Source organism: Cervus elaphus, chromosome 4 (genome assembly GCF_910594005.1).
Source record: "Cervus elaphus chromosome 4, mCerEla1.1, whole genome shotgun sequence".
NCBI classification, from domain to species: Eukaryota; Metazoa; Chordata; class Mammalia; order Artiodactyla; family Cervidae; genus Cervus; species Cervus elaphus.
Window position 1 is genome coordinate 28,378,189 of NC_057818.1, and position 26,420 is coordinate 28,404,608.

Genomic DNA, 26,420 nt, shown 5'->3' on the forward strand with positions numbered 1-26,420 from the left:
CATCAGGTGGCCAAAGTATTGGAGTTTCAGCTTCAACATCAGTCCTTCCAATGAACACCCAGGACTGATCTCCTTTAGAATGGACTGGTTGGATCTCCTTGCAGTCCAAGGGACTCTCAAGAGTCTTCTCTAATGCCACAATTCAAAAGCATCAATTCTTTGGCACTCAGCTTTCTTCACAGTCCAACTCTCACATACATAGATGACCACTGGAAAAACCATAGCCTTGACTAGATGGACCTTTGTTGGCAACGTAATGTTTCTGCTTTTTAATATGCTGTCTAGGTTGGTCATAACTTTCCTTCCAAGGAGTAAGTGTCTTTTAATTTCATGGCTGCAATCACCATCTGCAGTGATTTTGGAGCCCAGAAAAATAAAGTCAGCCACTATTTCTCCATATATTTCCCATGAAGTGATGGGCCAAGATGCCATGATCTTAGTTTTCTGAATGTTGAGCTTTAAGGCAACTTTTTCACTCTCCTCTTTCACTTTCATCAAAAGGCTCTTTTGTTCCTCTTCACTTTCTGCCATAAGGGTAGTGTCATCTGCATAAGTGAGGTTATTGATATTTCTCCTGGCAATCTTGATTCCAGCTTGTGCTTCTTCCAGCCCAGCGTTTCTCATGATGTACTCTGCATATAAATTAAATAAGCAGGGTGACAATATACGGCTTTGATGTACTCCTTTGCCTATGTGGAACCAGTCTGTTGTACCATGTCCAGTTCTGTTGCTTCCTGACCTGCATATAGGTTTCTCAAGAGGCAGGTCAGGTGGTCTGGTATTTCCATCTCTTTCAGAATTTTGCACAGTTTATTGTGATCCACACAGTCAAAGTCTTTGGCATAGTCAATAAGGCAGAAATAGATGTTTTTCTCGAACTCTCTTGCCTTTTTGATGATCCAGCAGATGTTGGCAATTTGATCTCTGGTTCCTCTGCCTTTTCTAAAACCAGCTTGAACATCTGGAAGTTCACAGTTCACATATTGCTGAAGCCTGGCTTGGAGAATTTTGAGCATTACCTTACTAGCGTGTGAGATGAGTGCAATTGTGCAGTAGTTTGAGCATTCTTTGGGATTGCCTTTCTATAGGTCTCCACTAAACAAGTCGCTACTCACAGAAGCTCTTTCTTGTCTCCAGGTGGAGATCCCTCCTATATGCTCCTAAGGGGTGCTGAACTTCCTCCATCACTGCTCTCATTGTACTGCATTTTCATTGCCTAGATGCTTCTTTATAGACCCTACTAAGCTGTGAGCAGTGACTCAGTCTGTCTCATTGATGTGTGTTCTTACTGGCCATCACAAGTTCTGACACATAAAGAGAACACAGCAGGGCACTGAATCAAAATATGATCGCCATGATGGGGAAGTCTGCTCCTCTTTCTCCGAATACTCTCTCATCCCAGTTTGTATCCCATTGCTTCCATGGAGCCTCCTGTATGGTTATATCCCACTCGATTCTCTCATTTTGAGGTGTTTACTCATAGAGTACACCACTTTTCCACTACCCATTTTTAGCACCCTTTTCTTCCTTACTTGTTTTGTTGCCTGAGTATTATTCCCAAGTATGATCTTTGAAAACAGGAACTATTTTGAGTAAATTATTTTTGGTATTCAGCAGAGCTTGCGCTGGAGCCAGGCACTATTTGGATAAGCAAAAATAACATGAAAAGTCTGACCTCAGGGCATTCAGAGCCTAAAAGACAGGACAAAATGCCAACAGATAAATAGATGGCAGTAGTTTTAACTTTATAATATTTGCCTGAGCAATGATTTGCATGCCAAGAGATCTGCTGAAATGCTTTATATATGAAAAGGCATAGATAGTATCTTTCCAGCAATAAAGTGAAATTATGGGAAATATAATTATCCACATTGATTGTCAATCCTAGTCAACTGTCGTAAAACTCCAAAAATAATTATGTTCAGAATTCCTTAGTTTTATTTCCATAATTTGTAAGAAAGGAAGGAAGGAAGTCCCCTTTTTTCTTACTCATCTCCTTTTCTTTATTTTTCCTCTCCACTACTACTCTTACTTTTCTTTCTTCGTAATTTTCCACTTCAGACCTTTGCAGGTTCTACTCTGTCTCTCTCTTTCACACACACACACACACACACACACACACACACACACACACACGTACCCATGAGTCTGATTAGCTGGCTAATGCATTTGCCCAGTTAAATTCTTCTCTGCTATTTTTCTATATCCTACATGATCTCAGTCCCATCAAAATTATGTGGATGTCAAAAACAGTGACATTCTTACTACTTTATTCGTTATCCAAGATTGTGCTGAATTTCTCAGTATATTAATTTGTGGTGGTTTTTCGATCATTTGATTTTCAGGGATATGTTAATTCTAAACAGAGATAAAATATCTACTATTGAACAGTACTGGGATAGTTACAAGAGAAAGATATAGTAAAGACCTCACCAAACTCATAAGGAATAGAGGTGGCAGCTAAGCCAACAGAAAGGTAAAAAGCCCAATTTATTTGACATAGACTCTATTTAAAGGAAACCTAATTTTATGTTATGAATATTCACCCTCCCATCTTATTCTGCACATGTGAAAGTACTCATAGTTTTAGTTATTTATTCCTCACTTTGTTCTAAAAAGGATTTAAGATAGCTTACGAGGATATTTAAAATACATCAAAGCAACATAATTAGAAGTAGGTGAGAAAGTAGAAAAATAACAAGACTAACAAACTAAAGTCAAACCAGAATTAGAACAAAACACAAGAACCCTTCAATGAACGTTTTATACATTGACCGCTGTTTCTAAGATTTCAAGCAACGCATGTTGAAGGAATTTGGTAGATTATGACACTGACAATATTTAGGATATATAAAATGAACTGTTCAGAAAGAGATGGTCAAAATAGGTGGGATATTCTCTTGGGAAGTCTTAGGAAATATACTGTATAATACAATGAACAGCATTGCCAAGAATGCTGTCAACCATCTTAAGATAGCCATAGTGAATTCCATAAAGCAGCTCTTTGTAGCATTATTCTATACAAGCTGATGATATCATATCAAATTAAATTTCAGTGTAAGACACTATTTTGCCACTTGGTAAAGTGGGGGGTAGGGATGGAGGAACAATAAGATACAGTCTAATACGTAACTATATACTGGTTTGAGTGAATTATTTGTACAGATACTAAAATATTGAATGCCGTATATCTTGGTACCATGTTCTTCATTTAGTCCTCAGTAAAATCATTTCAAAGTTACTGTTAATAATCTAATAAATAGAAACAAGAGAGCAAATGTATCTGAGAATAACGATGTGAGTCGAACTACGAAGAAGGTGATTTATGTTCAGGAGCACAAGTGTAAAATAATACACTTTTTTTTTTTTTTCCCAAAAATGGCACAAGTAAGAAAAATGCCCTTTCAGGGTGTGTGTGTGTGTGTGTGTGTGAGGGAGGGAGGGAGGTGTTGCCATAGTTTTATTGATATTAATTTTAAATGTTTTGTTAAAGTTGGAGGTTTTGGCAGGGAGCTGCCAAATTTCAGTACATGGGAACTTGAGTTTTACTTCTAGCCTTGAAATTAGTTCGCTTAACTATGCTGTATGTCAGTTTCACCAAGTAATGGTCGTGTTAGGGTTTCCTCACTTTGAAAATTCTATGGCTGTGTTGTCAAGTTGATCAGGTTGTTGGTGGTGTTAGGAAAGATTTCTACCTGGTTATTGTGTTCTAATGTACATAGCCAAACTAAAGAATTAAAGTATAGGAAAAAGGATGCTTTAAAAAAGAATCATTCTTGCCACTAAGTGGCCTATAAATATTCCACAGTCAGAAAGTATGAAGGGACAGAGGCTTTCTCTTTGATGTGACGGTCAGCTTCTGTGCTGAAAGGAGGCTCGCAGTTCTTCGTGTAGCCTCTGCCTGAAGTCACCCCTTTCCTGGTGGCTCTCCACGCTGAAGGATGTTTTGAAAGGTGCGGCTTTAGTGAGTCACCTGAAGCCCTGAGACAGGGATTGCGGTGTCTGTTTCCTAATGCTCATTTGGCCATTCACTGGTGTCATGACATTAAACAGTTTTCTCTTGCCTCTGGAAAGACAGTATCCTCTAAGGAGAAAATCACAGATTGAATTGAATATTTATTTTATGATGTGATAAACTTTGTGTTATTAACTATAAAGCTCATAATAGGAAAAGTGCTTGGAGAATACACTCATTTAATTAGATATTTATTTTGCATCAGGCATGTTAATAATATCACCCAAACTTAACAGTAGCCATTGAATAAAGTAAAAATGTATCCATTTTATGAATTAGACTGAGAAATGTGTTTATCTGAGCACCTAAGTCATAGCTAGTGAGTGGGTGACAAGGTAAGCTCCCCACACTTACCTTAAGATATGTTGCTATTCAGTTAACATTCTTTCCTATCATAACTGAAAGCTAAAGCACCAGAATATCCTCACATTTCATCATGTTTCTAATTGTAGATATCTGTTTGCCTAGAAATGGAAGTTAACTATTAAAATTCTAGTGATAAAGAAATGATAGTTATTAGATTAAGAAATATAATGTCATTCTAAATCATGTTTGATATTCTGATAATAATGAATTATAATCTTGCTTGGAAAGAATTCAGTGCAACTCCTGATTTAATGAAATGGCTGTTTCTCTGTGTGACATTTCATTACAACACCAGAATCAAGGACTTGAGAATTTATTTTTCTACCTATTATTCAAGAAATATTGCAAAAATGCAATTTCATTGTCATTAGGGTGTACTTAACTATCGGGTGTTATAAGATCTTATCCCTGGGATAATGTCTGCATTAAAGAGTCTATGTCAGTTCAAGCCTTCCTCTTCTCTGAGAATAACAACAGCAAGTGTAACTAAATGATCTTTAAGGTAACAATAAAAAGCTTTTCTTGCTTCAGTTTCTCATTGTTGGTTTCTGTTTTGATGAGCTCTCCAAATGCCTAAACTGAAACTTTACTTCATAAAAATGAGAAAAGCATTTCCCCTCACTTGTTCTAATTATTCCAACTGTGTTTATTTCCTTCTCAATTATAGTGGACTTATTAAAAGAGGCCTGCATTTAAGTCTCTATATTTCTAGCCAAAATATGGGGCAAATCTCCATTTACAAATAACATTAATTGAGGGAGTTTAAGATGTGAAAATCATGGCAAAAAATATTTTACTAAATGCCCTGCTTGTGGAGGTAATGGTGGTCTTTCTTGGGCAGAAATTTAATGGCGAGGAGCTTGTTCCAAGGTTAAAGTCCTTGTTGGATTAATTTATTTTCTGTATCCTTGAAGTAGGTCTATTCACTTGGGGGCAAAGGAGAAGAGGTCTCCACACATGCTGAATCTTGATAATTCCCGGCATTTCTAAATATTTATGTTTAGATGCAAACAATTCCTGAAATATTCATATAAGCCTGGCATTGTTCACTTCTGATGACTAATCTGCTTGAGAACCCAGATAGGCAAGTCAGCCATAATATACCAGTCCTCACTAAGCCCCTTTTCTAGCATATTTTACTTACTTTTGAGCTTGTCAAGTATTTATTACAGCATGAGAGTATTACAACAGGTCTACATTTCACTCTCCATAATAAGAAATCCCTAAGGGAAGTCTTCGTTGTTTTTTATGGTGAGAGAGCAACTCATCTTTCACTTTTTTTTTAAACAAAGTATCATTATGAAGTCCTAAATGTAGTGAAATATTTTTAAAAAGGAAAAGAAATATGGTCCAAGATACTAAATATGAAAAATATATTTAAAGAAACCCCCAAAGACCTGAATGTTTTGTTCAGGGGACGTCATATCAATTTACTATCAGAACCTGGTTAACATGGTTTATTGTTGTCAGGACCCAGCCAGACCAGAGTAAGATCACATCTCTGGAAAAATAACAACTTGCATTTCTTCTGTGTATGTTTACTGAGCTCCTACTGTGGGCCTAGCACTCTGTGATGGTTGGTGAGAATTGCAGAGATATTTTTGAACTGGATTCTGCTCTTATATAACTTACAGCTGAAAAGGACAGATATCCCATCTTAAGGTAGAAAGTGATGCATGACCAAAGTGAAGCACTGGAGAGAGAAGTGCTGTCTATGTTTAGGAGAGGGTTTGGGAATAAAGTTAATGAAAGAGACAACACATTGTTTTATTTTAAAGATCCGATAGAGTTGGAAGCTTGCAGAATTCACTTATCAAGTGATATAGTTTAAAAACGAACTGGCTGGAGGATACATGTGCATTTAAGCAAGACATGTATTGGACTTATATGTCACTCCAAGAACAAACATCTTCCCTGGTGGCTCAGACGGTACAGAATCTTCTACAATGCGGGAGACCTGGGTTCGATCCCCAGATCAGGAAGATCCCTTGGAGGAGGGCATGGCAATCCACTCCAGTGTTCTTGCCTGTAGAATCCCCTTGGACAGAGGAGCCTGGTGGGCTGCAGTCCATGGGGTCGCGAAGAGTTGGACCTGACTGAGCAGCTAAGCACAAGAACGAACAACATGCTTCCAAATCATTGTATGCAACCTGGTTGTGGCATTTCATCCTGACTTTGTTGATTATAATGATAATATTAATAACCTGCCATGAAGAATGCAGCTATAGCCAGTAGCCTCTGGGATCCCCTGCAGCATTCCAGGCTAGGCCATACCATTCCTGACAGTTCCCAGCTTTTACCAAGTAGGGTGCTAGAGCTTGGTCCTTTCTGCTCAGTGCAGGACTACTCTTGGGCTGTCCTTGTGCTCGGGCTTCTTGTGGAGCTGACCAAATATTCTCAGAGCTGCGCAGCCGTCTGAGTCTCTTTCCATCTTTCCCCCATTCCCTCATTGCTGTCCTGTTATAGTCTGAAGGTTGTCCTAACTCATTCCAGCTTCCTCTTTCTTATTTCCCAGGTGAATAATCTCCTCCCTCCCACCTCTACTCACCAATTTCTTGCATCCACTTTCTGGAAGATCCACATTGACACTATAGCTGTTACATATGTAGTCTTTAGAAACATGGATTATATAGTGGCAATTATACTCCATCACACTTTATTGATTGGGAAACAAGAGAAAAGGAAGGTTGGTTGGTTTGCTCATTTTCATAAACCTGGCAGTGGTAAAAGTGGGATTCCAGTTCCTTTCTGAATAGAGTATCCGTGTTCTTAAATATAGTTTAGTGTTTAAAAGGTAACTTTTGAGATTCCTCTTGCAGAGAAATATCATTCTGCATGGTCAGAATCACTTTGGACATACTCCTTTTGTGGGCTTATTTGCTCAGTCATGCTCAGCTATTTGCGGTTCCCCAGTAGCTCAGTGGTAAAGAATCCTGCCTGTAATACAGAAGACTTAAGAGTCGTGAGTTCGATCACTGGGTTGGGAAGATCCCCTGAAGGAGGGTGTGGCACCCACTCCAGTATTCTTGCCTAAAGAATCCCGTGGACAGAAAAGCCTGGAAGGCTACAGTCCGTATAGTTGCAAAGAGTCAGACATGACTGAAGTGACTTAGCACACACACATGCTAAATGTTATTATCACTTACGGTAGGCAGTGAAGTATAATAGGAAGAAAATATTACATTGAAATTTCAGTAGTATCTGTATCCAGGAATAGCCACAAAAATATTAAGCGTTACTGCCATTTTGTCTTAAAGAATTTCTGTTCATTTAAGACTCCTATCCTTTGATGTGAAAAGTGCCAGAAACCAAACCTTGTCATGAATTGCCATTTTTCTTCAGTCATTAGATGTTAATAGTTACCCAAAGGTTTTTATAGCCATGGCATTAATTGGAATAGAACAGCAGAAATCACCAAGAATAGCATTAACCTCTTGGACCTCTTTTAGTGTCTCTGCTCTTAGGGGCATATGAATTCCCTAGAGTAGTCGTTTGGAATTGGTCAAATTCACCAAGAATTGTAAACTCTCTGGATTACATCTCTAGGGTAAACTTTTCTCTAAATATTACAGCAATAAGCTGGACAAATCCGTGTGACATTTCCACCTTCATGCATACATAATGTGCCCAGCCTTTGAAAAAGTGTTGGTTAAATACAAATGTGTTGGAAAAAAAATTAAAATATCACCCATCACTAGTTTTAAAAAATATTTATAATAGCTGGAAGTCATACTTAGGATGATAACATTTGGAGGTATAGCGTGTTTGTAGACAGATGTGAAATCAATATACAAGTGGTTCAAGACAAAGAATATTTCTCCTCTAGGCATTTCTACAAAAGAAAAAGAAAAAAAAAAAAACACTATATAGCCTTAATGTCTCCAATGGCTGAAAGTCTCCAGGCAGTTCATATAAGATGAAAATTTAAAAAGAACATAAGAGAGAACAGCGTTTCACAATTCAGTGATGCTCTTTGGGGGACTCAGGCTGCAGAAACAGAATATGAACTTCATCTGAGGCTTGCTGTGGTCCGACCATGACTTCTTTTTTGCCTCTGCACATTAACTTGTAGCAAGTTGCACCATAAACACGATGACTTACAAGAGGCAAAGTGACACATTCTTTTTATAAAAGAAAGAAACTCCATAAAGCTAGAACTGGGAATATAAAACCAAAGCCCTCAGCAGATAAATTACAAGTCATTTATCACTACTCTAGGATTCTGTACGGAGAAAGGCTCCAGAGCTCATAAAGTTGGCTAGACAATTCCAGTGATCTATGGGGTCTGACCAACACCTTGCTGAACTCTGAGGATCATAAGTCAGAAGAACAACCAGAGTGGAAGCTCTAGGTCTGACATTAGAAAAAAAAAAAAAAAAAGCCGACGTAAAACAAAATTAAAACAGCAATGGTCATGGTGGTAAAATATTGTTCTTCAGAGGTTTGTGGAATTAAATGAGACTGTCATTGGAGTGGAAGAATTCAAGTTTAAATGCTTTTCACATCTGAAGTGGCATGGAGTTGACAGCATGTCCTTGGGTCCCTTTGAATTCTCTTTGATTGTATTTAGTGACATTCCAGGCTTTCCTAATCTTCCCTCTGTGCCATTATTAGGATTGTCAAAGATAGAGGACCAGGACACCCCAAACTCAGCAAATGCCAAATTAAATATTGACCATAGATAGAAATAAATAATTCCGAATGGACTAGTTTGGAGGAAGACTTTGATTCATTTTTTAAGGCCATAGGTCACCACAAAGAATATTTATCCACTAGGTGTTTCTCAGAATGCACAGGTTGTAGTTTATCTTCCTTGCTCTGTAATTCCATGAATCTAGAAAGAAAGGGCCAGCTGGTTTTATAGATCATCTACTCAAAAAAACTGTGTACTTCATTGCTGGGGATATAGAAGCTCAAAGAGCATAAGTGAATCATATGCTGAAGGTTGGGATAATTTTAAGCCAGGAAAAGATTCCAGGTGTCCACATGTTACTACCAGAAAGAACGATACAAGTTTATTTGTTAGTTTTAGCCTTCTTATTTCCCCAAAAAGAAGTTGATATGAATTCTAGGATTCTTGGTTATTTCACAGAATATGATCTTTTTTGGTCACTTATCTTTTTTGAATCAATGAAGAAATCCCATAGCTTTTTACATGTTAACTGATTCCATATAGGAAACATATTAGTGCTAAGCGCTGGATAGATGGAGATGCATATGTCAACAGTATTAACCAAAAACTGGACTTTACTCAAGAGCCACCTATTAATGGGTTTAATCTCTTCCATTTCTAATGGCTCATTAGCCACTCTGCAGATTCAGTGGGATGTCTTCCAGTTATCAGCTTCCTACTGATTGGGAAAATCATCTTAGGACTTTTTAGGGAGCATCAGTGGATGTCTAAATGAAGGTTGACATATGTTTATATACAAAGGCTGACACAGTTTTGGAAGAAAGGAGAAATGGGTTTTGGCATTCATTTGCCTCTTACAAACTATGCGATTTGGGGCACGTTACATTTTCTCCTTGAACCTTGGTTTGTTTGGTCAAACAGTGTTCTCCATGTATTTTCACATCAAAAGAACGGTTGATGACTCCCTGAATTTATCATTAACAGTTGACTGAAGGATAAGAATTATAACTAAAGATGTTGAGCACATGACATTTATACATTTAATTATTTTCATTATGAATATAATTATACTCGCAGGTCCTTGGAATACAAGAACATTTCACCGAGTAATTGCTTATCACAGTATCAATGGGCACCAGAACCAGGGATTTTCCTTTTATTGGCCACACAAGTGAGGTTTGTCTGTTATCCCCTTGCACCCTGTATTGAAGGACATGGGACAGTGTTATTGCTATAGAAAGAGAAAATTATGTAAACTAGAAAGAGATCCCTAGGCTGAAAATACAGACAGCTGAATTCTAGTGTGAGTTCCAGAGTTTATGAGAGCTTGAATAAATTACTCAAAATCACTGGATCCTAGTTTCCACAATTTTAAATGAAGTTCTTGTGCCAGATTATTTCATGGTGAGGGGATTTATGGTATTTCTTACCCTGGCTAGCTAGGTAGGCTGTGAGTGGGAATAAAATTTGAGTTTCTTTTCCTTATGTCTTATAGTTTCACACCCTCTGGTATATGTGTGGAGGGGTATTGTGAGAGTTCACACCAGTATAGGACACTATCGTCTATTTGTGAGGGTTGTAAGGGTGGAATTGCATGTCATGTATTACCTTGCTTGACGATCACTTTAACTGCTAGAGTTTTTCCAGGACCAGGTGTTTTGGCATAGTGATAAGAGAGGTTGCTCCTCTATAATATGTTGGGAGGGGGGAGGATTAGGATGTGGGAGGAGTCTAGGGTGAGTACATGTCTTGAGAACCATCACATATGTCTTTTATTAGGCATCTAGTGTCTTCCAAACACTATGCTGTACATACTATTGTCTCTGAAAATATTATAGCTATTAAACAGTAAGGACTTCTCTGATGGTTTAGCATGTAAAGAATATGCCTGCAATACAGAAGACGTGGAAAATGCAGGTTTGATCCCTGGGCCGGAAAGATGCCCTGGAGGAGGGCATGGCAACCCACTCCAGTATTCTTGCCTGGGTAATCCCATGGACAGAGGAATCTGGCTGGCTACAGTCCAAACGGTCGCAAAGAGTTGGACAAGACTGAGTGACTGAGTACGTACACACACACATTAAACAGAAGTGAGATATTATTCCAATAGTTTGGCTACCTGATGCAAAGAACTGACTCATTGGAAAAGACCCTGATTCTGGGAAAGATAGAAGGCAGGAGGAGAAGGGGATGACAGAGGATGAGATGGTTGGATGGCATCACTAACTCGATGGACATGGGTTTGGGCAAGCTCTGGGAATTGGTGATGGACAGGGAAGCCTGGAGTGCTGCAGTCCATGGGATCGCAGAGTCGGACATGACTGAGCAACTGAATTGAACTGATGTCAGTGAGGAAACAGTAGGTAAGAGAAAATAAGTAGATGATGTTCAAAGAAGTTTTTAAATTTGCCTAAGATCATTTATGAACAAATCAACAATTTTGGAATTTGAACCTGCTTGTTACTTTTTCAAAGCCTGTCATTGAATAGACAGAAGGCAAAGTGCCATAATAGTATTAAAATCAGTAAAGTCTGTTTCAGAGAGTATCTTGTGAGACACTTCCCTTTTACCAATCAAGTTATTTGGATTCAAAGAAAGAGAAAGGTTTATTTTTCTGAGGCCAGCAAAGATCAGTCCTAGAAGTAGATAATCAGAACTCCTAGTTACCAAACTAATACTCTTCTCACTAGAGAGGGATTTTTTATTTCACAGCATTGTTACAGTCTTCCTTTTTTCCATAGCATGGAGGGTATTTATTCTATGAGTTTGCAGACGATGACATCAAGAGAAAAAGGGGTGAGTGTTTACACTGATTGAACATCTCTTTTGGATGAGTTGGTTTTGTCTTTGAATCCTCCCCCAATCCTGATGCCGCACAGAATGACAGGGATGCTGAGGTCAGAGGTTACTTGACTTCTCACCACTGACAGCAGAACCAGGATTCTCTATTGGTCTGACTCCAATTCTCTTTAGATAAAACTTTTTGGAAAGTTTAAATTTTTAGTTTTATCTCAAATGTCAAACAGTTTGAATTAGAGGATAGATGATGCCACCTCATTATTTGTTGCATTTTATAATGCTTCTCAATTTCATTCATTCTCATTTTCCTCCCAGAAGACAAGAATAGTTCCTTTGAACTGTTACTGCTACAGTTTTGCTATGAGTCATTTTGGATGTGTAGATTCTGCGCATTTGGATAGTTCATGAGCTGCTGCAATCTGTTTTGATGATTCTGCCCTGCCGAAGCTCTATAAAGCCACGAGGAAAGCAGGAAGGCAATTCATTTGACTTTCTGTAATGCCTTATTAAAAGATGATCATTCACAATGGCTGATTCATGTTGATGTTTGAAAGAAAACAACAATATTCTGTAAAGTAATAATCCTTCCTTCAATTAAAAAATAAATGAATTAAAAAAGAGATGATCATTCCCAGAATTCTGAGATTTAATCGTGGCTGAAAATTAATGATATGAGCTTCTTGATGTCACCATAAGGATTATATTTATAGTGTCTTTGTTGTTTTGGTTTTAATGTAAGTCAGTACATATTTGGAAATGAGTTTAATGAATTCATGAAAAGAAGCTTAGATTATTCTTGTTCAGGTTAGGCTCAAACAAGGGAGTAAAGGAATTTAGATAGATTGAATAGCTGATAAACTGTTAGAAAGAGTTCTATTAGACTATAGTTGATTTACAATGTTGCATTAGCTTTCAGTTCAGTTCAGTTCAGTTCAGTTCAGTCGCTCAGTGGTGTCTGACTCTTTGGGACCCCATGGACTGTAGCACGCCAGGCCTCCCTGTCTATCACCAGCTCCCGGAGTTTACCCAAACTCACGTCCATTGAGTCGGTGATGCCATTCAACCATCTCATCCTCTGTCGTTCCCTTCTTCTCCTGCCTTCAATCTTTCCCAGCACCAGGGTCTTTTCCAATGAGTCAGTTCTTCACATCAGCTGGCCAAAGTATTGGAGTTTCAGCTTCAGCATCAGTCCTTCCAATGAATATTCAGGACTGATTTCCTTTAGGATGAACTGGTTGGATCTCCTTGCAGTCCAAGGGACTCTCAAGAGTCTTCTCCAACACCACAGTTCAAAAGCATCAATTCTTTGGCCCTCAGCTTTCTTTATAGTCCAACTCTCACATCCATACATGACTACTGGAAAAACCATAGCCTTGACTAGATGGACCTTTGTTGGCAAAGTAATGTCTATGCTTTTTAATATGCTCTCTAGGTTGGTCATAGCTTTTCTTCCAAGGAGTAAGCATCTTTTTATTTCATGGCTTCGGTCACCATCTTCAGTGATTTTGGAGCCCGAGAAATAAAGTCTGCCACTGTTTCCACTCCCCATCTATCTGTTTGCCACGAAGTGATGGGACCAGATGCCATGATCTTAGTTTCTTGAATGTAGAGTTTTAAGCCAACTTTTTGACTCTCCTTTTTCACTTTCATCAAGAGGCTCTTTAGTTCTTCTTCACTTTCTGCCATAAGGATGGTGTCATCTGTATATCTGAGGTAATTAATATTTCTCCCAGCAATCTTGCTTCCAGCTTGTGCTTCATCCAGCCCAGCGTTTCTTATGATGTACTCTGCATATAAGTTAAATAAGCAGGGATGGTCAGTATTTAATAAGTTAAATACAATATTGCGTTAGCTTTAAATGTTCAGAAAAGTGAATCAGTTAAACATATGTTCACTCTTTCTTAAGATTGTGTGCTCATGTAGGTCATTATAGAGTATTAAGTAGAGTTTCCTGTGCTATACCACAGGTTCTTATTAGTTATCTATTTTATATATAGTGTGTATGTGTCCCAATCTCCCAATTTATCCCTACCTGCCTCCCTGTCTCCTGGTAACCGTAAGTTTGCTTTCTATATCCAGAGTTCTACTAACTCTTAGCAAGGGTTTAAGTAGTCAGATATAGCCTACCAGGCAGAGAGGGAAAAGTAGCTTCTCCAGTTTAGAGAAGGAAATAGATGGATGTAGTTCAGTATCTTGGAGTATTCTTCAAAAGGCAAAACAAACAAAAACACAGCAGGAAAGAGAAGTTCTGCTGAAGGTTTTTTATATTCAGATCTCACTTTGAATGTTCAATCTGTTGATTCCCTTAGGACCAATTTTTTCTTTCTTAAGAGCAAGCTATAGACAGTTGTCTCTGTTGGTTGTGCATCATTTTTTTTTTCGTGTGAATAGACATTCTTAAGAAAAACACCCTCTAGTCTTGGTTGTTCTTTTTTCTCTGGTTATAGAAAAGTTGCACATCACAAAGACTTTATGTATAAATATTTTAGCATAGAAATTATACAATACAACTGTGTGTTGCTTAATATTTAAAGAACTCAGAATAATATGGTTTGATAAAAAAGCAATGCACAGAGGGATTAATCTAGAACACAGTGGTCAGTGGAGCTTTCTGCAGTGGTAAAGAACCCATCTGCCAAATAGGAGACCCAAGAGATGCGAGTGCAATCCCTGGGTTGAGAAGATCCCCTGGAGCAGGAAATGGCAACCTACTCCAGTACTCTTGCCTGGGAAATCCCATGGACAGAGGAGCCTGGTGGGCTATAGTCTCATGAGGTCACAAAGAGTCGGACTCAACTCAGTGTCTACACACACACACACACACACACACACACACACACACACGCACAGTGGTCAGCAAAACACATTCCCAGGCTAAATTGAACTACTTGGAAGTTAAGAATAGTTTTAACATTTTCATAAGATTAAAAAAAATGTACATATTTGGCCCAGAAAACCTAAAGTATTTATTTTTGACTCTTTATAAGAAAAAACTTCCTAACTCTTGATTTAGAATAATGTTTTAAAAAAATATTTAAACTTTACAACTTACCTCATTTCTAGTCTTATTAAAATTTTGTCTCCATGAAATGCAAGATGACTTTTTGTTGTAAGTAAATTATTACTAACCCATTTTATAGATGAAGAAATTGAAGTTAAGTTACACATCCATGATTATTTTGTCTTTCAAATTTGTGGATAATTTGAACTTCTAAATTTCATCTACTACTTGAAAGTATCAAAGCATTTATAATCAATGATTGTGTACAGTGATATTTGGCCTGTGTGTAAATAAGATATCATGGTGAATAAAACTTCCATTTATATCCATATAATACACTTTACTCAAATAAAATGTAGATAAACCTTTGACTTGACAGAATCTTTGTAGTAACACCTACACAGTTGACACGATCCAATTGCAAACTAAGTATATACTATCATTGTTAAAAAGAAATTCTAGAATAAAAACATGCATAGTCCCTTGGAACTCTCTATTGGGGGCAACTTTGTCCTTCCACAGCTCCAAACTGTGAAAATAGCTGAAAATTCAAGGGGCATTCAATAACACACACCTGTGTGGTGAATGTGTTGGAATTCATTCATTCAACGGAAAGTTAATATGATACAAACATTTAATATAGAAACTAGAATGTACTCAGGGAAATATGAAATTTAATAAAAGAAAGACTAAATTCACCATATTCTCTGGACCAGTAATTGCAATTATTCAAAAATACATGATGAATTCTGAAAACCGATGAATACTGAAAAACTTTCTAAAGTGTGGATGACACACACCAAGCAAGTAACAGACACTCAGTCTTCATTATAGTATAATCAGTAGTATGGATAATGATTTAGGAAGCCTCGTTAGCAAATATGTAAATGGCACAAAGCTGGGAGAGGAATATCTCATTCAATAGTAGTGGGTTTTATTAGTGTGTACCAATATATGTTCATCTTTTGTACATTTTGCCTGGAAATATTGTAATATATGTTTCAGTTGGCTAGAAACTGTGAAGTTTCAAAATACCAGTTGCAACAACAGCTGTTTTAGATATTTTGCTTGACAGGATTTTTATCTCAGGTGACGCTTCTAAATGTCCAGGTTAATGAAAGCACAGTCCCAGTTTACTTAGCACCAGTCATTAAATTTATAATTCAATAAATTAAAAAATGATAATTTATATAGAGCATGTATACAGATACTCACACTTGACCATAAGCTTTTTTTGAGTCAAACAAGGTCACTAAGAACAGAAAACAGTGTGTATGTGCTCAGTCATGTCTGACTCTTTATGACTCCATGGGCTGTAGCTCACCAGGCTCCTTTGTCCATGGGATTTCCCAGGCAAGAAAACTGGAGAGGGTTGCCATGCCCTCCTCCAGGAGACCTTCCTGACCCAGGGATTAAACCTGCATCTCTTGCATCTCCTGCATTGGGGAGCAGATTCTTTACCACTAGCACCACTTGGGAAGCCCAAACACAGTAGTACATATGATACATACTATGATCGACTTAAGGGGTTGGGTAGTATTTAGCATATGGGGGCAGATCAAAAAGGTTGTAAAATCTGTATGTTAATCATTTGATCCTTGTATTTTAAGTCCTGGAGGAAAGCAACCTAAAATACTACTTTTTGGCTATTTCCAAAATGCTCTGGACTTTTTCATGTACTCTTAATATTCTAAGGGTTTAGAAAAGAAGAGAACACTCATGTGGTTAAAAAAAATTTTATTGTCATCAACTACAGTAAAACTTGCTTAGGTCATATACTACTAACAATCTCTTTATTCTGATGCTCTTTAATCCTTTTTGTAAGGGTCACTGTGAGTCCAAGAACTTCTTGAACAAGAGATGTCTCTGACCTAGACTTATTAGATGAGCTGTATTGTAGATGTGCCAATTGTCCATTGTGTTTCCCGGAACAGTGAAAAAGAAAAAACAAAACAAAACAAAAAAAAACAGTGAAAGGTAATTCTCAGGATAAAGTTATGTAGACTCAAATATTCAGCTTTCTAATTTGCAAACTTTCTTCTTTTATAATATTGCCAACTCAGAGAATTATAATAGGAGCTATGAAGTAAACTAAACATGCCAAAGAAATCTTAAAGTTAAGAATATTGCTGTATACTGAAAAATAATCAAAACAACAGAGAGAGCATCATCAGAAAAAGTTGCTTTTTGAAAAGACTCATAAAATTACCATTCATTGGCCAGACTGTTGAAGAAACTTAAAGAATATTTTAAAATATTAGGCAAAACAGAGAGCTTCACTACAGCTATATGTAAACATTTTGCAGTAAATCTGTGTACATGTAATCTATAACATCTGATTAAAAAATTTTAAACATAAGTACTATATTTAATTTGATGGCAAGCTGATATGAATAGCGTAAGAAAGGGAAATTTTTTACAGATGCTTGACTTTGGGACCAAATTTTATTGCTTTGGCAGCTATTTAGTATGACTTTTTAATTTAAAAAAATTTTTATTGTGGCAAGAACACTTAGTGTGAGATCTGTCCTCAATTTATCTTTTTTCCTAATGAGTAACAGTCCACTTTTTGGTAGATAGATTACGTTCCCCTGGGATTTATATGAAAGCAGTGCTTCCTAGCAAGCTAGCTTTCTTCATTTCCCTCTTATCGTAATACCACAAATAGACTGTTTATGACTTTCATCTACAAGTTATTTTTGCTGTTACTATTTAATTCATCTTATTTATGAGCTGAATAGAATGGTCTGTACTTTTTCAGCACTCACTGGTATAAATAATAAAAATATAAAGAAATAATATTAATTTACTTAGCAATGCATATAACATAGGCATACCAATTTTGTATTTATATTATCTCATTTTTTTGGCCACACTGCTCAGTGTATGGGACCTTAGTTCCTTGCCCAGGATCTGAACTCATATCCCCTGCAGTAGAAGCATGGAGTCCTAACCACTAGACCTCCAGGGAAGTCCCTGTATTTTCTCATTGAATCCACACAACAGCCTCTTGATAAACATGATTCACCACTTTGCAGATGCTCACACTGAGGCTAAGGGAAGCTTGATAAACTTGGCAAACTCTGAGCCAGTAAGTACTTAAATGTAACGATGACGCAAATCAGGTATTCTAGAGCCTGTATTTTTGATGCTTTTATTTTCCATATGGTATATCCAAGTAAGACTCAGATCTTTTTTGTTATTCAGTCAACCAAGGATAAATGAATGTGGGGTGAAGGTAGCACAAAATTGAGCCACCAACAAAAGGAGAGAGAGAGAACGCATTTTTTTTTTTCTATCAAGAAATGAGAAGGCAAGTCTCCATGCCGTGAGAAAGTCCTTTTGCTTCTCATGGAGTACCCATAATGAAATCTCAGCACAGTTAGTGTCAGCCTGCTTCCTACCATCCAGGAGAGCTCCTCAAAGCCTTACTTTAGGGAACCAGTCTGTGGCATTCAAATCCAGTGGGTTCAGTGTGCCCACTACCATCACCCAAGTTTTCAATCAACTTAAGGATGAAATGTTAGGGAAAGTAAGTCAGAGGAGCCCTGAAAGTGGCTCAGAGGAAGCTATTTCAAAAAATGAAATTCCTGTAAATCCATGGCTGATTCATGTCAATGTATGACAAAACCCACTACAATAAAAAAAGAAAAAGAAAAGAAATTATCAGTTGCTCAGAGTTGTGTCTGCCTCTTTGTGACCCCATGGCCTGGAGCACACCAACTCCCCTGTCCATGGACTTGCCAGGCAAGAACACTGGAGAGGGTAGGCATTCCCTTCTCCAGGAGATCTTCCTGACTCAAGGGTCAAACCCGGGTCCCTGGCACTGCAAGCAGACTCTTTACTCTCTGAGCCACCAGGGAACATGCACTTTTCTGAATTTGGCACCTAAGTGAGATCCTGCTTCCCTCGGTGGTTACTCTGCTGTCCACGTCTGGCACATGTTCTGCCTAGAAGAAGAAAATACAGTGAACAATGACTTAAACTAGCCAACATTCCTGGAGGCAAGACTCTTGTCCTATCTCATCTTGCCGTGTATACCTACTAAAGGGTCACAATATTCCTTTACTAAAATAGCTAAGCCAACAGCAACATGAATATTTTTGGTTCATCAGATCAAAATCTATAGCTAGGAATAGTTGCAGTGCAAATTTACAAATTTGGACTCAGATTAGGGAAGGTTAAGTCACCTCAAAAACTGACATTATGTTTCCCTTCTAGCTAAAATCTCAACATTTTTTATTACTTCCAGTCATTAACAAGAGGCATTAATTAGCATTTTTACCAGAATACATACATTTCTGCTTCAAAGTGAAATTTTAAGGAAAGAAAGCTATGATGCAATAGTCTTTGGAAATTACCACTATAATTTCTATGCTTGACTCAGGTGTTCATGGAAACAATTACAATGAATTCATCTTCCCAATATAACAAAAATAGATGATGTTCACTTAGCACTTATTATGGGTTAGGCACTGTGCCAAGCATTTATCTTGTATTAACTCATTCAGTGCTCTCATTACCTTATGTGTAAGATATTTTAATTATTTTTACTTTACAGAAGAACTAATAGAAGCTCAGAGAAATCAATATGCCTAACTAAGTTCATATATCTAGTGAATTGATAAAAAATAATTCTAATTCAGATAGTTGATTTTACATCCCATGTTCTTAACAGCTATTCTATACTGCCTATAAAAATGTATAATGGTAAAATATTAAAGCAAAAACTAAAAAACTGCACCCTCTATCAACCCTGTTATTGATTTCAATTATTCATTTTCTTTCTCATAATTTTCCCTCCTATATTTTCCCTTATTACATGTATTTGAAATAGTATCATATATGCCATTTTATAGTTTCTTTTCATGTAAACAGATAGCACAGTTTCTATGATAGATTATTTCGGAAATCATAATTTTAATGTTTGCTTAAAATTTCATCATATGGAAGAATAATTAAATCCCCTACCTTGAACTTTGAAGTTATTGCCAACCTGATGTTGTTATATTTAAAGCTTTATTTTGTATTTTTTCCTGAGAAAAAGCTACCAGGAAAGTGATTCTTGGGTCATGTTCTTTTGTGTGTATGTGTAGATGCTCAAACTGTATACTTACAGATGAGATCCAGATGACCTTTCTGAGTTGTTTTTTCTTCTTCTTTGCACTGTTGTGGGGCACTGATGATCCTTTAAGAGCATCTGCTTGTGGCATCTGATTAACATTGATTGGAGGGTTTATATGGTTGATATATAAACCATATAAAGTGGGAAGGTTCTCTTCGCTCTCATTGCTGTATGTCAGTTTTCTTTGACCACCGTGCCCTGTTGAACCTGTCTAATAGGGGCAGACTTGTTCTTTCCCAAGGCGTTGAAGGAACCATGTTTCACTGCAAGGGGATCTTTAATCATTATCATCTGTCCTCTTGAAGTATATGCTAATTAACATCATAAGGAAATGCTTGTAAAGCATCATTCAGTTCTTTAATAGAACCGGATAAAAGTTTCGATTCACAGCAGCCCACACATACACGATAACGTAAAATAACCAGCTGATGTTAGTGTTCAAATCTCAAAAACAGATATAATTTAAGGTCTAAATTCACACAGCTACTAACAGCAATAGAGCAGAGAGATCTTTGAAAAGGATCTCATGCTCCTCCTTATGTGATCTTGGTCCACCTTTTTGACTCTAGATGTTGCTCTAGCAAATAGCTACTCATGATAAATCTGTTGCATATCCAAACCTGGAAATAAAGAATCTATGTGCCAAGCAGAAGACATGGGTTCAATCCCTGGGTCAGGAACATCCTCTAGAAAAGGAAATGGCAACCTACTCCAGTATTCTTGCCTGGGAAATCCCAGGACAGAGGAGCCTATTGTGTTACAGCCTATGGGACCACGAAGAGTTAACAAACTCTGCGTGAGACAGCTCTTGACGAGGTGCTGGTGCACAAAGGTGTGTGTGCGCATCCCTCCAGTCATGTCTGACTCGTTGTGGATTGCCATGCTCTCTTCCAGGGGATCTTCCCCCAACTCAAGGATCTAACTGAGTCTCTTACATCTCCTACATTGGCAGACAGGTTCTTCACCACTAGCGTCACCTGAAAAGTCCCACATACTCTCTTCTTTACACCTGGGGGAGATCTGAGGTGCATTCTACTTACTCCCAGAGGCCCTCTTTTGTGTGTGTGTCCTCGTTGTGCACACATTGGTGAACAGATCCGTATCACACTTCTTTAGTTGTTTTTCTTCTTTCCTATTTTCCTCTTTCAATTTCCTAAATCCTGTTCCTTGAGGTGATTTCCAAAATTAAACTACCTGTATGAAAGCTTTGCTTTTTGGTGGAACTTAAGCTGAAACATGGATAATTTGCATGTCTAATTCAAATATATAGAAAATTTTAAAAGGAAAGTTTAGGATAAAAATTCTGAAACTTAAGATAACTAACAGCAGTTTCCAATATAAGGACTCTTTTGGTCTTTGTTTCCAATATATGCCAACTGTTAAACACTAAGACTAAAAACTATGGAGTTTTTAAAAAGAAAAAGAAACTTACTAATATTTTCAGTTCCTAGAAGCAGCAGTTATTAACATGTTGATATATATCATCCAGAATATTCATGCATATTAATATATTTTCTTCAGAAAACTGCATGAACTATATTATTTTTGTACATGAGGATTTGTACATTTCCTTATAGATACTTTAAAATGGGCTCCGTGGCTCAGATGATAAAAGAATCTGTCCGCAATGCAGGAGACCTGGGTTCGATCCCTGGGTTGGGAAGATCCCCTGGAGAAAGGTATGGCTACCCACTCCAGTATTCTTGCCAGGAGAATCCCATGGACAAAGGAGCCTGGCAGGTTACAGTCCATGGGGTCGCAAAGAGTCGGACATGACTGAGCAACTAATGCTTTTATATTTGAAGCATTATAGTACACCCGGAGAAAGCAATGGCAACCCACTCCAGTACTCTTGCCTGGAAAATCCCATGGACGGAGGAGCCTGGTAGGCTGCACTCCATGGGGTCATGAAGAGTCGGACACGACTGAGCGACTTCACTTTCACTTTTCGCTTTCCTGCATTGGAGAAGGACATGGCAACCCACTCCAGTGTTCTTGCCTGGAGAATCCCAGGGACGGGGGAGCCTGGTGGGCTGCCGTCTTTGGGGTCACACAGAGTCAGATAGGACTGAAGCGACTTAGCAGCAGCAGCAGCAGTAGTACACCAAATGGATTTACTTGACTTTTTTACTCTTTCCTTAATTTTTTGATATTATCCGTAGATTTGCAAAGATTGTCATTTAATAATATATTTACAGAAATATCAAAGTAAAACAAGGACTAAAGAGCCATCTTTCTGCTGAGAATTTTGTATTTATTATTTTCAATCATTGGTGTGTGAGAGTTCTCCGTTCACTACACTGTCTTTGTTATTCTGTGTGTTCTTGTGTATAATTTGAAGGAAAAATGGTGTCGATATTTATTCATAGGTATTTACATGTTTGATAGTAAAGTTGAGAATTATTTAGGGTTTTTCATATTCAGTTGGCTATTTGTACTTTTTATTTTTAAGAATTAATTTAAGAATTAGAATAGCAATTAACAAAAGAAAAAGTTTCAACTGTTTATAAAGCAGAGGATAAATAATTATGTAAAAGGTAATATTAGTTTTAAAGATAATATTATCATTATATTTAATATTTAAGATAATATTAAAGGTAATATTAGTTAAATAAAAATTATTTAAACCCCACATTCACACACAGGGAGTTGGGTATTCATAGAAATTAAACCTGTCAGATAGAATTGTCCCTAGTATTTTAATCTTGAAAAGATATAAGAATACAAAGTATTAAGAATCATCACAAAACAAAGAGGAATCTAAAAAAAAAGAGACTATGACTATATTTCATTTCTTCACTGATCAGCATGTATATGTACACTAACATGTACCAAGAAATTTCTTTTCATGCACAAATATGAGAAATATGGGTCACATGAATATTCAATCATGGGAGATGAATATTAAGGACATGGGATTGGAAAAGGTCAGTTTTCATTCCAATCCCAAAGAAAGGCAATGCAAAGAATGTTCAAACTACTGCACAGTTGCACTTAATTCACACACTAGCAAAGTAATGCTCAAAATTCTCCAAGCAAGGCTTCAACAGTATGTGAACCAAGAACTTCCAGATGTTCAAGGTGGATTTAGAAAAGAAAGAGGAACCAGAGATCAAATTGCCAACATCTGTTGGATCATCAAAAAAGCAAGAGAGTGCCAGAAGAGCATCTACTTCTGCTTTATTGATTACGTCAAACCTTTGACTGTGTGGATCACAGCAAACTGGAAAATTCTTCAAGAGATGGGAATACCAGACCATCTGATCTGCCTCTTGAGAAATCTGTATGCAGGTCAGGAAGCAACAGTTAGAACTGGACATGGAACAACAGACTGGCTCCAAATTGAGAAAGAAGTACATCAGGGCTATATATTGTCACCCTGCTTATTTAACATACGCAGAGTACACCATGCAAAATGCATGGATAGAACACAAGCTAGAATCAAGATTGCCAGGAGAAATACCAGTAACCTCAGATATGCAGATGATACCAACCTTATGGCAGAAAGAGAAGAACTAAAGATTCTCTTGATGAAAGCCAAAGAGGAGAGGGAAAAAGTTGGCTTAAAACTCAACATTCAGAAGACTAAGATCATGGCATCTGGTCCCATCACTTCATGGGAAATAGATGGGGAAACAATGGAAACAGTGAGAGACTTTATTTTTTTGGGCTCCAAAGTCACTGCAGATGGTGACTGCAGCCATAAAATTAAAAGATGCTTACTCCTTGGAAGAAAAGCTATGACCAACCTAGATAGCATATTAAAAAGCAGATATTACTTTTCCAACAAAGGTCCATCTAGTCAAAGCTATGGTTTTTCCAGTCGTCATGTATGGATATGATAGTTGGACCATAAAGAATGCTGAGCACCAAAGAATTGATGCTTTTGAACTGTGGTGTTGGAGAAGACTCTTGAGAGTCCCTCAGACTGGAAGGAAATCAAACCAATCCATCCTAAAGAAAATCAGTCCTGAATATTCACTGGAAGGACTAATGCTAAAGCTGAAACTCCAATACTTTGGCCACCTGATGCGAAGAACTGACTCCTTGGAAAAGACCCTGATGCTGGGAAATATTGAAGGCAGGAGGAGAAGGGGATGACAGAGGATGAGATGATTGGATGGCATCACCACTCGATGGACATGAGTTTGAGAAAACTCCAGGAGGCCTGGCATGCTGCAGTCCATGTGGTCCCAAAGAGACACGACTGATTGACTGAACTGAATTGAACTGAACTGAGGATGATAATTAAGGAACAAAATGTGAAGTCAGACTGACATTTTTGGTGTGGGTCCCGTGAAGCAGAAATTCTAGATTTGATGTAGCTCAAGGGGTGAGGAAGAATCCTAACATTTGTCTGGTTGTTTGGCTGAAAGGTGGATCAAAAGGTGGCTGACACTGAATGAAATTGAAATGCCAGAACTGCCCTGTTATAAAGCGAGTCCCAGGTGGCCCTAGTGGTTAAAGAATCCGCCTGCCAGTGTAGGAGACATGATCCCTAGGTCGGGAAGATCCCCTGAAGGAAGACATGGCAACCCACTCCAGTATTCTTGCCTGGAGCATCCCTTGAATGAGGAGCCTGGTGGGCTACAGTCCATAGACTTGCAAAGACTAGGACATGACTGAATCTACTTAGGACACACACATGCATGCCCTGGTATTCTGGAGAGGAAGGGATCCAAAATCTTAGTGAGATTGGAATGTTAGGGTGGATTTATCATGTCAGACCTGCTCCCCCGCCTTGGGAGGGTCCAGAGGACATACCTTTCACTACTACTGTGAGAGAATTCACTGTGAGAGAATCCATAGAATTCTCCAGGCAAGAATACTGGCATTGGTAGCCATTCCCTTCTCCAGGGAATCTTTTCAACCCTGGGATTAAACCTGGGTCTCCTTGCATTGACAGTGGTTTCTTAATCATCTGAGCCACCTGGGAAGCAATATTATTAAATACTATCATATCAGACCTGCTCACCCACCCTGGGAGGTTTCAAAGGACACGCCTTTCACCATGATTGTGAGAGAGAAATTTTTGAGGGGAGCCCAGGGTTGCTGCAGAGTTCTGTGGTTACTCTTCTCTGTAGGTCAGAATTATAGTGGGAACCGCAGTTACTAAACTAGGATCCTTAAATGCAATAGGGATAATCAGATTCCAAGGTGGCAGGGGCCAAGAGTCAGCACGCAGTCATCAAGGACATGGTGCGGGTGGTTACCACGGTGGGCAGCAGAATCAAAACAGTAATCAGCAGAGACCTATGGCATCAGCTAGTTTATCATTGTGTCTCTAGAAAAGAAATAGATGTGCACTCTACTAAATTCTTACTTGAACTGTCTAAAGAGAAGTATCTGAGGTCAAATGAACTAAATTCTAACTTGAATCATCAAAACCATGTCATGGCCCCTCCATCAATTCCCCAAGTTGAACCAGTTAACAAACCCAGTATCCCCTGAATGGAGGAGAGGCTGGGTTCCCTGCAGAAAGGACCCTGCTATGCTGCCAAAAAGGCACACTGTTAGTATAACCCCCAGTCTTCCTCCACTTGGATTTTGTCAGGCGTTAGGGAAAAGGAAATAATCAGATTCCTCAGGGATTAATGGATGCAGGCTCTAAACTGACACTAATTCCAAGAGACCTAGCACATTGTTTGGTTCATCAGTTGGAGTTGGTCCTTGTGGAGGTCAGGTGATCAATGGAGTGTTAGTTTAGATCTATCTTGTAGATTCAGTGGTTTTTTGAACCCATTATGATGTTTCTCCAGTTCTGGAATGCATAATTGAAATAGACGTAATTCAGCAACTGGCAGAATTCTCATAACTGTAATACTTCTGTTTAACATATTTATATTATGACTATCTCACATAAAGCTGAAAATGCATGTCTCCTCCCCAAACCAAAATGACTGTGAGCCATGCTCAGTTGTTGAATCCAGAATAAAGTCCTGGATCTCTGGACAATATCCCTTACTTCTCTTTCTTATATCTCTTAGCATTATATCAACATCTCTCTTATTTCATAAAGTGATCATTGAATAAAATAGTGCACATACAACTTTTTATATAATGCCCGTGTAGTTACTACTACTCACTAGCACTCTCTACCATCATTGTCCCTGTCATTATTCAAAAAGGGAATTTCAAATTTGCAGGAAAGTATACATAGTAAGAGATGAGATAAACTCTACTCCTGGTTAACATTGCTTTGGTTTGTGCCTATTTCTACATTCTCGAAGACTAATGTTTATTATTTGCCATAATAACAGCAGTCACTGTTCATTCTAACTCACATCTAGAGAACAGTAAAATGTAATCTTCCTAAAGCTTGGCGTTCAAGTTACTTTTCAATAAAAAAGATGCAAGTGGTTCAGTTACATTTCCACACACCCCATTTGGTACTGATTTTACTGAAAACCGCAGTTCTAAGATGTTTAAATTGTATTTTTGTCCACTGAAGTGAAAAGCTACCCTTTCACAAATGTGCTGT